This window comes from Pseudophryne corroboree, chromosome 7 (assembly GCF_028390025.1).
Source record: "Pseudophryne corroboree isolate aPseCor3 chromosome 7, aPseCor3.hap2, whole genome shotgun sequence".
NCBI classification, from domain to species: domain Eukaryota; kingdom Metazoa; phylum Chordata; class Amphibia; order Anura; family Myobatrachidae; genus Pseudophryne; species Pseudophryne corroboree.
This window is the reverse complement of record NC_086450.1, coordinates 390,714,568-390,726,896: the sequence shown is the minus strand read 5'-3', so window position 1 is coordinate 390,726,896 and position 12,329 is coordinate 390,714,568.

Here is a 12,329-nt window from a genome sequence, read left to right as displayed (position 1 = left end):
GCAGGCGCACGGTATGCGTATTTACGGTAGAGTTTATGTGATCGTAGAGTGCGACTCAATCATTACATATTTCCACTATATAATGTATTTTGTAGATCATGGTCCCTTTGATAGATCCTGAAAGTTTGGTTAATATAGAATGTTCATGAACAGAGAAATCCCTCTTTGTTTGATACGAAGGGTCAGACAGGAGTAATACAGTGGTGTTTAGTACCCATCGGAAGAGTATTTAATTAGCAATATTCCGGTGTTGGTTTGAAGCAGATTAATCGCTCGTGCGAATAGTTATGGACATAAGAAGTTTATGAACATTTACTGTATTTGCACTTACTTATCCATGCGGCGGGAAACTCAGTTTCCCTCCCACCTGAGCTGTTGGAAATAGTCACGGCCCACCTGTATGAATCAACCTATGACCTTTTGTTATAATGCGAGGAGGAATTCCTGTGTCCAATGAACAATGAGATTGTAGGGACCATTGAATTGTATTGTGTGTGGGGCATAAATAGACAAGCCGATCACATCCAGCTCTCACTCTTCAACGGTTATCATTGCTGAAAATCGGGAGCTGGATGTCCAGAGGCGCATGCGATCGTTTCCTTTGTGCGTAAGTTTTCTCCGCAGCCATATTGTTCTTACTGTTATTGGGTATCTGTGTATTTCTTATAGTGCTAAGTATTCTCAGAGCGTCGGTAACGCTCAAACAGCTTTTAAGTTAATAAGGTTACACTAGGTTGCATCTACACCCTATTTCTACACAAAAGGTTTTACAGCATATTATACTGTTTATGGTTTAGATTTAAAGGTTTAACATTGTGAGCGTCAGCGCCGCTGGTGATCTCCTCGTGGTCCCGAGCGTCCGCTACGCTATAGCGAATCATTACGTTAGTCGGCAGCCAATAACGTGCCTGCCTGTGATCTCTTGGCCGTGAGCGAACGTGACGCTTGAGCGTCTCGACTACGGCTAAGCGATTGTTACGCAACGAGCGTACCCTTACGGTACTTCATACGTAAATAGCGTACAGTGTTCTTAGACCTCACAAAGGGTTTTATATACGATAAATATCTAGCTTTATCAATTGGCGGCTCGCCCGTCCTTCACATATCTGCACTAGGTAATTTCAGCAGACATTATCCAGCAGCAAAGGGCGGGAGATCATATTCCTCGTAGTGCTGTTTGGATAAGCGTCTGCTTCGCTTAGTAAAGGGTGCTGAAGGAATCCGGGACCGGAGGTAAGAACAAAACGATAGTGTCTTTTTAAAACTGTTTATTTCTGTCTTGCGTACACACGCACGCATATCTGCATTTCTTTTCATTCGTGTATTTTCATATATCACTCTCCTGTTTGCCATTGTATAATTGATAAACGTACTAAGAGAGATTTGTCGCTATTCCATAGTTAAAGTGTAAAAGTAAAGGGATAAAGTGTAAAGCGCACACGCAACTCTACCTAAAGGTATAAAGAGAGATTGGTGTGGTGCTTGGTAGATGATCAAGGATCATCTACATTGATAAAACGTGTTAGTTGTGTTACGGTAGACAAAGACTGGTGTACACGTGTCTCTAACAAAGGGAGAGACTCGCGTACGCAAAGGCCGACGCACGCAGCGTAAATTACGCAACGGAGCGTCTGGGTACGCCCACGTAACTCAAACAACACGCGATAAATAACGCAACAGGCGATAAATAGCGAAAATTTATTTTAACATTCGAAATTTAAATTAACAGATCCTTCTCCTAATTTGTAACACATCTGGTCTAAAGAGAAATTTCTGCGCAGAAATAGAAATAGAAACAAAAGTGTACATGTGGTGAGTGAGTGTTTTTACATACAATTTTGAGGTTGAACCAAAAGAAATCATCGAGTTCTCGTGAGGTACATACGTGTAAGTGACATGCATGGTGGCTAGGGAGGCATCCTTGGTTAAACATAAAATTTGAGCATTAGAGTATAGCAGACCAGGAGGTCATACTGTAACAGACCAGGAGGTCATAGCAGACCAGCAGGTTCAGGTACAGCAGACAAGGAAGTCCGCTATACAGTCCACAGGCACAACACCAAAAAAGGGTTGGTGCAACACCCATATAGGCCATACAAGCTCTTGCTGAAGGAATTCGCAGCCGCAATTTTCGATTCCGCTGGTCGCTCCGTACATAAGATTAGTTGCTTATGTGCTGAACGATTGTACCGCACGTAATTGTGTGCATTAGTAAACCTGACCGGTACTATTTGTGTACGAAGGTCATAAACGCTATTTGTACATTCTGACGTGATTTGTGTAATTTTTTATTTTTACAAAGGGAAGTTCGCTGGTCACTCAGGAATTATCCAACAACCTCACCTTTACTGGAAAGAGTAAGTGTTCTGCGGATATCCCTCGCATGTTCCAGTAAACAAAGGTTAAATAGGTGCCCTGGGTCGAGTACGCCAGCACCATATCGGTGTGATCAGGTCGTATTGGTCGGCGTGGGCAGAGTGAGTAAGGTGCTCGGTAAACCTTACCGTCAACCTATCGTGAATATCTTGGTTTTTTGTAAGGGTCCGTAACACCTGCAAATTATGGGGGCCAGTTGTTCAGGAAGGGGGCGATCAACCTCGGTTCGGGTTGATTCCATAAACCGACCAGTCGGGTCGGCAAGGTACGTAATGTGTGAAAAGTACGGAAGTCACACAGAAGCTTTATGTGATGAATGGGAGAGAATGACAGTACATGACGGGGAGAAATTCCCAAGAGTAGGTAGCTTCAGCACAGAAGTGTTAACGAATTTAAGGAGAAGGATATGTCTCATTAAATCAGCAAAGAGACGAATCAAGCATTATGATTATTTGCAGTTGTGGCAACAGGAGGGTGACATACAGAGAGGATTGGCTCAGGCGGCGGGATCTGGCTCAATCAGGAAACTGATAGCCACGGCCCCACCGCCACCATACATATCAGGAGAGAAATTGGTTGTGGAGAATGACGCACTAAGGTGTAACAAACAAACACTTAGCAACTGTGTAAATGTTAAAGATAATGTTAACCAATTAACCAATGCAAGTATTAACCCGTGCAAGTTGTACCCTGTTTTGAACTTTCCTCAGGAGTGTGATCAAGAGGACGAATCGGCAACAATTTCAGCGCTCTCTCTAGCAGCCACCATAGCAGAGACCACAGTAGGCACAGCTCCACCCCCGAGATTAGTAACAAAGGCCCCTAGCGGAGGGATAGGTGAGGTCGTATCAACGGGTAAGTACGGCACCATACACTATGCTGAAACTATTTCACCACAGCCTGTAGAATCTACACAGAATGAGGTTGTTAGAGTTAATCCTGTTAAGGTAATAGTAGTTCCAAATGGGAAAACACACTTCAGGAGTCACTCCTGTTAGGAACATTGCCATGTATAGCCCATTTTCCCGAATGGAATTAAGGACCATAGTGTCTGAATTCCCTGACCCTAGAAAAGACTTAGTTGCCAGCCAAAAATACATCAGAGACCTAGGTAACACGGTAGAGCCCAACAACAAAGACTGGCAGATATTGCTGAGAGCATGTTTACCCTCCAATGTTGACGCAACTCAATTTTTAGCTGACTGTGGATTAGATCAGGATGTACCTCTTACAGATGTGTACAACAAAGACAACGTAAAAAGAATAAGTTTACAGTTAAAAGAGTATTTCCCAGCGGTAGTTAAGTGGAACAAGATTTTCTCCATTAAACAAAAGGAGTCAGAAACAGCTACAGAGTATTTTCACAGGGCATTATTAGAGATGGCAAAATACACAGGCATAGAGGACATTAAAACAAACATAAACCATCGAGAAGTAGCAGTATCGGTACTGATGGATGGTTTAAAAGAATCATTAAAGACTAGGGTACAGACCACACAACCATGTTGGCGAGGTCTGTCTGTGGCTACTTTGAGAGAGGCTGCTATTGATCACGATAGGAACATCACCAGACACAGGGAACAACAAGGTGATAAGTTAATGGCAGTAAGTATACAGGCCTTGACCACAAAACAGCCTGTGTTAATATCACCAAACCCTGTGGGTAAGTCAAATGTGGTAACATGTTATTTTTGTCACAAACAGGGACACTTTGCACGAGACTGTAGATCGAGAAATATACAAAAATCTTATCAACCCCCTAGACAACGACACGACACACGACATTGGGATCAGGGTACGCAGAAACGGAGTTATGAGCCACATGCAGGGGAAACAAAAAGATATCCCCCGAACAGAGACTGGCAAGCCTCTGGTAGCTCCCAATTAACTCCATCACAAGTAGTTGCTGCCAGCGGGATTCAGGGAGGTCACCATACCCAATAGGGGTGTGGCCATACCTGTAATCTGCAGCCAGTAAAATTGATTGCAAGTCTTGGGAGTGAACCAGAAATTGCAATCAATGTAGCTGGTAAATCATTAAACTTTCTTGTAGATACAGGGGCGGCCAAATCAGTGATAAATTCGACAGTGGGCATGAGAACCACTGGTAAGACAATTCCAGCCATAGGGGTAACGGGAGTAGTCCAGCACTACCCTGTTAGCAAACCAGCCGAGATTACAGTAGGGCCTTTACATACCAAGCATTCCTTTTTGCTGGCTGCATCGGCACCGACTAATCTCCTGGGAAGAGACTTACTGTGTAAAATGGGGTGCGTCATTTATTGTACTCCTGAAGGTGTATTCTTGGACATACCTGAGAATCACGCTCAGGAAGTGCGAGACATGTTAGACTCCCCATCAAAACTAATGTCACATACCATTATGACAAATAGGACTCCATCCCAAGTAGAAGAAATGACATCTCAGATACCAGAGTCACTTTGGACTAAAGATGGACAGGACACTGGATTAATGGCAAACGTAGCTCCGGTAGTTGTACAAGTAAAAGATGGTAGGATAGCTCCAAAAATCCCACAGTACCCTCTGAAGCCAGAGGTGGAATTAGGAGTTTACCCAGTAATAGAGCGCTTGCTACAACAGGGCATTCTGGTAAGAACGTCCAGCACTGCCAATAGTCCCATCTTCCCTGTTAAAAAGAGTGGGGGGAGGGGTTACCGGCTAGTGCAGGATCTAAGGGGGATTAACAAAATAGTTGAGAGTCAGTTCCCCGTAGTGCCAAATCCAGCTGTCATCCTTATGCAAATCCCTCCCACTGCGAAATTTTTCACTGTTATTGACCTCTGCTCCGCTTTCTTTTCGGTACCTCTGCACCCTGACAGTCAATATTTGTTTGCATTTACATACAGAGGAGTCCAATACACATGGACTCGATTACCACAAGGATTCATAGATAGTCCAAGTATATTTTCCCAGGCTTTGCATGATTGTTTACAGTCTTTCCAACCAGAGAGTGGATCAGTATTAATACAGTACGTGGATGATCTACTACTGTGTTCTGATTCATTGGAAGCATCCCTGAAGGATACGAAACAGCTCCTGTTTCATCTTTCAGACACAGGACACAAGGTTTCCAAAGACAAGTTGCAATTATGCCAAACTAAGGTAAAATATTTGGGACACTGTCTAACACAAGGACTGAGACACCTGACCGCTGATAGAATTCAAGCAATTAGAGACATGACTCTGCCACAAACCCAGCAACAGATCAGAACGTTTTTAGGAATGTGTGGGTATTGCCGTAATTGGATCCCAGGGTTTTCCATTCTAGCGTTACCCTTGCAGGAGATGGTCTCCTCAAACAAACCTGATCGGATTTCGCATACAGACGAGTCTGAGACAGCATTTGAGAGACTTAAACAGTGCCTAACGCAGGCACCAGCATTAGGTATGCCAGACTATGGGAAACCCTTTGAACTATACGGAACAGAAAGTGCTGGTTGCGCGGCAGGCGTACTAACCCAAAAGCACGGTGATGCCAGCAGGCCGGTAGCATATTACAGCGCTCAGCTAGATACGGTAGCGCGATCCCTCCCCACATGCTTGCGAAGCGTTGCTGCGATAACATTGCTAGTAACGAAAAGCGAAGACGTCGTGCTAGGTCACAACCTCACAATTCATACACCACATGCAGTGTCAGCCTTGTTAAATTCTGCCCAAACCAGACACGTCTCATCAGCGCGGTTTACAAGATGGGAATTGGCACTAATGGCCCCCGTAAACATCACCATAAGGAGATGCAGTGCATTAAATCCTGCAACATATCTCCCAGGTGTGCCTGGACAGGCACAAAGGGTGGAGGATGAGAGTGGTGGGGAAGGAGGATTTAATACAAAGGAAGACACACATGATTGTATGGAATATTTGACCCAAAATTTTACCGCAAGGCCTGACATCAGTGACAACCCACTGGAAGATGTAGAACTTACGTTCTACACGGACGGTAGTTGTCATAGACAGTTAGACTCGGGAGACTTGTGTACTGGATACGCAGTCGTAGATGACCAAGGCACCATAGAAGCGGAACCGCTAGGCCCACCTCACTCAACCCAGGTTGCTGAACTGGTCGCCCTAACCAGAGCATGTGAATTGGCTAAGGGCAAATCAGCCAATATCTACACCGACTCTAGATACGCATTCGGGGTAGTCCATGATTTCGGAGCCCTATGGCGCCTCAGAAATTTCATGACGGCAGCTGGTACACCGGTAGCGCATGCAGCTCACATAAAAAGGCTTCTAACAGCGATACAGGAACCCGACAGAGTGGCTGTTATCAAGTGTAAAGCACACACATATAGCCAAGACCCAGTATCACTTGGTAACAGCCGAGCAGACGAAGCTGCTAAGTTAGCAGCTGCTACCCCCAGACAGACAGACACCACACAATTGATGGTATTTAATACCATCAACACACAGAAGTTGTGTGAAATGCAAAATTTGTGTTCCACACAGGAAAAGGCAGTCTGGAAGGCAAAAGGATATGGCCAGGAGTCCTCAGGACTCTGGACGGATGGACACGGTAAACCAGTGGCCCCCAGAGCATACCTTCCATGTTTAGCTGAGGCAGCTCACGGGCTGACTCATCTGGGCAAGGAAGGGATGTGCAAGTTGGTAAGAGCATATTGGTGTGCCCCAGGATTTTCATCTCATGCGAGTAAAAGAGCAATGTCATGCCTTACCTGTTTGAGAAAGAACATCGGAAAGGCAATACCTACAGAACCATCTCATATCCCACCTGCCGGCGGCCCTTTCCAGGTAATACAGATTGACTTTATTCAATTACCCCCTTGTCGAAATTTGAAATATGTACTTGTTTGTATAGATGTTTTCTCAAATTGGGTCGAAGCATTTCCGGCGGCCACAAATACCGCTATGTTTACTGCTAAGAAAATTGTGCAGGAATTTGTATGTAGATATGGTATCCCTAGAATTATCGAAAGTGATAGGGGTACCCATTTTACAGGTGATGTCTTTCAAGGAATGTGTAAATTGATGGGAATTGATAGCAAGCTGCACACTCCATACCGTCCACAGGCGAGTGCGAAAGTGGAAAGAGTGAACAGCACTATTAAAAATAAACTGAGTAAAGTGATGGCAGAGACAGGATTGACATGGCCAGAAGCTTTACCCATTGTACTGTACAGCATCAGAACCACCCCCAGGTCCCCTCTTAATCTGTCTCCCTTTAAAATCTTGTTTGGTCGACAACCGCATGTTATGATTAACCCTCAGGATGATTTAAAGTGTAACAATGAAGTGACTGTAAAATACTTGATTAACATGAGTAAACAGTTAAGGAATCAAAATGATAATCTGAAGTTAGTGATTCCTGATTTACCAGATAGTAATTGTCATGACATTGAACCTGGGGATTATGTAATGATACGGAATTTTCTACGCTCAGGTTGCCTTATTGACAGATGGGAAGGACCATACCAGGTCTTATTGACTAGCACTACAGCATTGAAGGTTGCTGAGAGAGAGACTTGGGTTCATTCGTCCCACTGTAAGAAGGTTGCTGATCCAGAGAGGTCCCGTGATAAGGAACAGACGGTAGAGGTTGTATCACTGGAGTGTCTGTTCCAGGAGGATTGAGGCGGCACCTGAGCATTGAAAATCACAAGACCAAAAGCAGTTGTCGATCCCCTGTTCCCTTTTATTGATTTTCTCCAACTTCCCATCCCCTCTCCCTCAAATTATTTTTTCCCCCTTCTCATTCTTCTCCGTTTCCTCCTACAAGATGGACTTGCCCCAAGAGACTGTGATCCGGATTTTCCTGTTGACCATGATGTTGACCAGAGCAGTCTGTTCCGGCGAGAGTACCATGGAGGTCGAGAGAGGTTCTGGAATGGGTTCTGATGATAAAGATGGAGGCGTAGTTTTCCAAGAACAACTTAACCAACAAGTAAAGGCGAGTATCAGAAAACGATCCGATAGCATTGACCATAGAAGGAATTGTGAAGGATTGTTAGCTGAAGAAAACTGTATCTGTCGGCTCTGTAACAATGTCATTGAGGATGGGTGCATAAAGAAATGCCAATCCAGTTTTAATATCCATATGGACCGGCATCCATTGAGTGACTATCACTCCTTAGTGGGTAGTGTGTTAAATAAAACAGATTGTTGGGTATGCTCTCAAGTACCTCAAGGTCATAGCAAATCAGGGCTAGTACCATTTCCTTTAACGTTAGGGGAGGTACTTGAGTTAAGTGGTGGGAGACCGGTGGACAGGAGGTTTAATATCTCCAGCCCTCCTAGTTTGAAGCTCCACCAATACCATGTGGATAGGTCCCTATTATGTTTTAACATCTCCAATCCCCGAAAGCCGGGAAATTGGGAAGTGTCATGGAGTAATCAAACCATGACCTTTTCGCATAGAGCAGATAGAATGCCTACAGATACAGAGCTTATACGCCACATAGCCAGTAGAGGAAAATCTTTCCGATATAGGTATACCTTAGGAAATAGGATTACGAGAGTTGGAGAGGTATCACCAGGATACTGTGCACATATCGTACAACCTGATACGTGTACTAAGCAGATGGAAGAATTAGGGTTAGGAGATTTCACATGGAAGGTGTGTAATATGGTTATGTCCTACTCCGTCCCATATGTTCTCCCCGATGATGCATATTTCATATGCGGGAGAAAGGCGTATAAGTGGCTTGCCCCAAACTCTGAAGGATTGTGTTATATTGGAAAAGTACTGCCTGAAGTAATGACTGTATCACATGACAAAATGAAAGACATACACCGTGTTGCCCAAACTCCTTATACTCACACCCATTACGAGCACGTAGTTAAACGGCACCTGATAGAAAGAACAGAGCATCCGGCCTCTGACATGATCCATGAATCCACCGGGATTCAGTTTCTAATCGCGTTAGACATCACTCGTACCGCCAGAGGAGTGTTGAATTATAAATACATATCCGCACTTGCAAATTTGTTAGATAATATCACTGAAATGTATGATGACACGTTTAGGTATACTGGAAGAGAACTTCAGGCTTATAAAACAGAACTGGTACAGGATAGAATGGTTCTTAATTACCTCACAGCAGTGACAGGCAGATATTGTGTCACACTGGCAACACAATACGGCGTGAAATGTTGCACATATATTACGAATAGCACCGAGGACCCGGTCGAGGTCATAGACCAAAAGATGGACGATATTCTCCAACTGAAGTGGGAATTTCGCAGGAGACACAATCTCACTCTTGCTGCTGTAGGTAATGAGCTGACTGGTTGGGTGTCATGGTTGAACCCGCGAAATTGGTTCTCTGGTTTAGGAGACTGGGCTCAAGGAGTCATAATGGATGTTGGGAAGTTTCTCCTATGTATCTTAGGTGTTATCATAACGATTGGCTTGATATTTAGATGCGGTCAGGCTTTAATGAAGTGCAATCGTCATACTAGGGTGATGAGTTTAAGGAGTGAGGAAACTGTAATTCCAATGGATTTGATTTATGACCCAAATGTAGAAACAATGATGTGATGAAAATGCGATTTCTACGGTCCGTTTCTTTCACCTGTTTTTCCGTTTCCTCCAAGGTAAAAAGACCCACTTGGACGAGGAATTTGATGAGCCGATATACAGACAACAGATGGATTAAAGAAGAAGTTTTGACAACCTGATACACAGATTTTTGATGAACTATGCCATGGATCCCCAGTTTCCCTAGAAATTTTAAAATTACGCTAGCCCAACACTTTTGTAAATCTATGGACATTGACAGCTTTTGCTCGCACCTTATGGGCAAAAGCACAAAGAAGACTGCAACCAACAGACACCAAACAAGACCTCAATCGACGAATGTACATTTACCTGACATAGAATACCACCGCATTTACCGTAATTATGTCTTTTCTTCATTTCTACAACCCTCAGGTAATGACACACATAGTCGATAGGGAATACAGGCACAGATATCAGCAATCACATATCTCCCCCATTCATGTATCATCAACTAAAATGTGCTCCCCCATTTTGTTACAACCAAAGCCGAAAAGAGCTCGGTAAAGTTTGACAGCCCATCCACAGACCCGTACCACGGGATAAGAAGGAATTCAAATGTATGCTTCGCAATACCTCGAAGCTTGATTTAAAACACGTACGGCACGATGATACATGACCCCCAAGCACGGATTCATACACACATGCTTCTGCTATCTCACTAGGTCATACCCTTTTTCCTACCTTCTCCTCTCCTCCCCTACCCAACCATGTAAATGTATTAACCCCTGACATATATTTTTCTCTTTTTGAAATGTTTTAGAAGGTGGCAGTTATTGTTGACTGCCAAAGGGTGGACTGTCAAAGTCAGAAAAATATCTCTATGCACACTACCATATTTGCACCTCACACAGGTCCGTGCTGCGCATGCGTACGCTCTCCCGTACGTGCGCATACTCACAGTCGCGGGCACCCGCAGGCGCACGGTATGCGTATTTACGGTAGAGTTTATGTGATCGTAGAGTGCGACTCAATCATTACATATTTCCACTATATAATGTATTTTGTAGATCATGGTCCCTTTGATAGATCCTGAAAGTTTGGTTAATATAGAATGTTCATGAACAGAGAAATCCCTCTTTGTTTGATACGAAGGGTCAGACAGGAGTAATACAGTGGTGTTTAGTACCCATCGGAAGAGTATTTAATTAGCAATATTCCGGTGTTGGTTTGAAGCAGATTAATCGCTCGTGCGAATAGTTATGGACATAAGAAGTTTATGAACATTTACTGTATTTGCACTTATCCATGCGGCGGGAAACCCAGTTTCCCTCCCACCTGAGCTGTTGGAAATAGTCACGGCCCACCTGTATGAATCAACCTATGACCTTTTGTTATAATGCGAGGAGGAATTCCTGTGTCCAATGAACAATGAGATTGTAGGGACCATTGAATTGTATTGTGTGTGGGGCATAAATAGACAAGCCGATCACATCCAGCTCTCACTCTTCAACGGTTATCATTGCTGAAAATCGGGAGCTGGATGTCCAGAGGCGCATGCGATCGTTTCCTTTGTGCGTAAGTTTTCTCCACAGCCATATTGTTCTTACTGTTATTGTGGGCCAATCTCTCTCTCTCTCTCTCTCTTCTCCTCTTTCTCTCTTATTTTCCCTTAAAACGTAATTGTATTGTATTGTATTTCCTGTGTAGTTATCTGGTTAGGTAGTCTATGTTATATTGTAGTGTATGACTTGTATTGTGTTAATTCTTTTGCAAGTATATCATTCATAATATATATATTAGGCGTTGGACCCTAAGCACGGTATCTGTGTATTTCTTATAGTGCTAAGTATTCTCAGAGCGTCGGTAACGCTCAAACAGCTTTTAAGTTAATAAGGTTACACTAGGTTGCATCTACACCCTATTTCTACACAAAAGGTTTTACAGCATATTATACTGTTTATGGTTTAGATTTAAAGGTTTAACATTGTGAGCGTCAGCGCCGCTGGTGATCTCCTCGTGGTCCCGAGCGTCCGCTACGCTATAGCGAATCATTACGTTAGTCGGCAGCCAATAACGTGCCTGCCTGTGATCTCTTGGCCGTGAGCGAACGTGACGCTTGAGCGTCTCGACTACGGCTAAGCGATTGTTACGCAACGAGCGTACCCTTACGGTACTTCATACGTAAATAGCGTACAGTGTTCTTAGACCTCACAAAGGGTTTTATATACGATAAATATCTAGCTTTATCAGCTATACCCAAGTCCCCCACACGCTGATATAGAGAAAGGGATATCAACCAAAAATCTATCCTTGAGGATGTATGATGGGGGTGGGAATAAAAGGAATATTTGCGTGCAGTAGGATGTTGGCACCTCCAGGGATTACAAAGCTGTAAAGAATCAAGAAGTAGCTGTATAGGGTGTGTTGATGTACGTCGATCACCTCTGTTGGTGGAGGACCTATCTAAACCTAA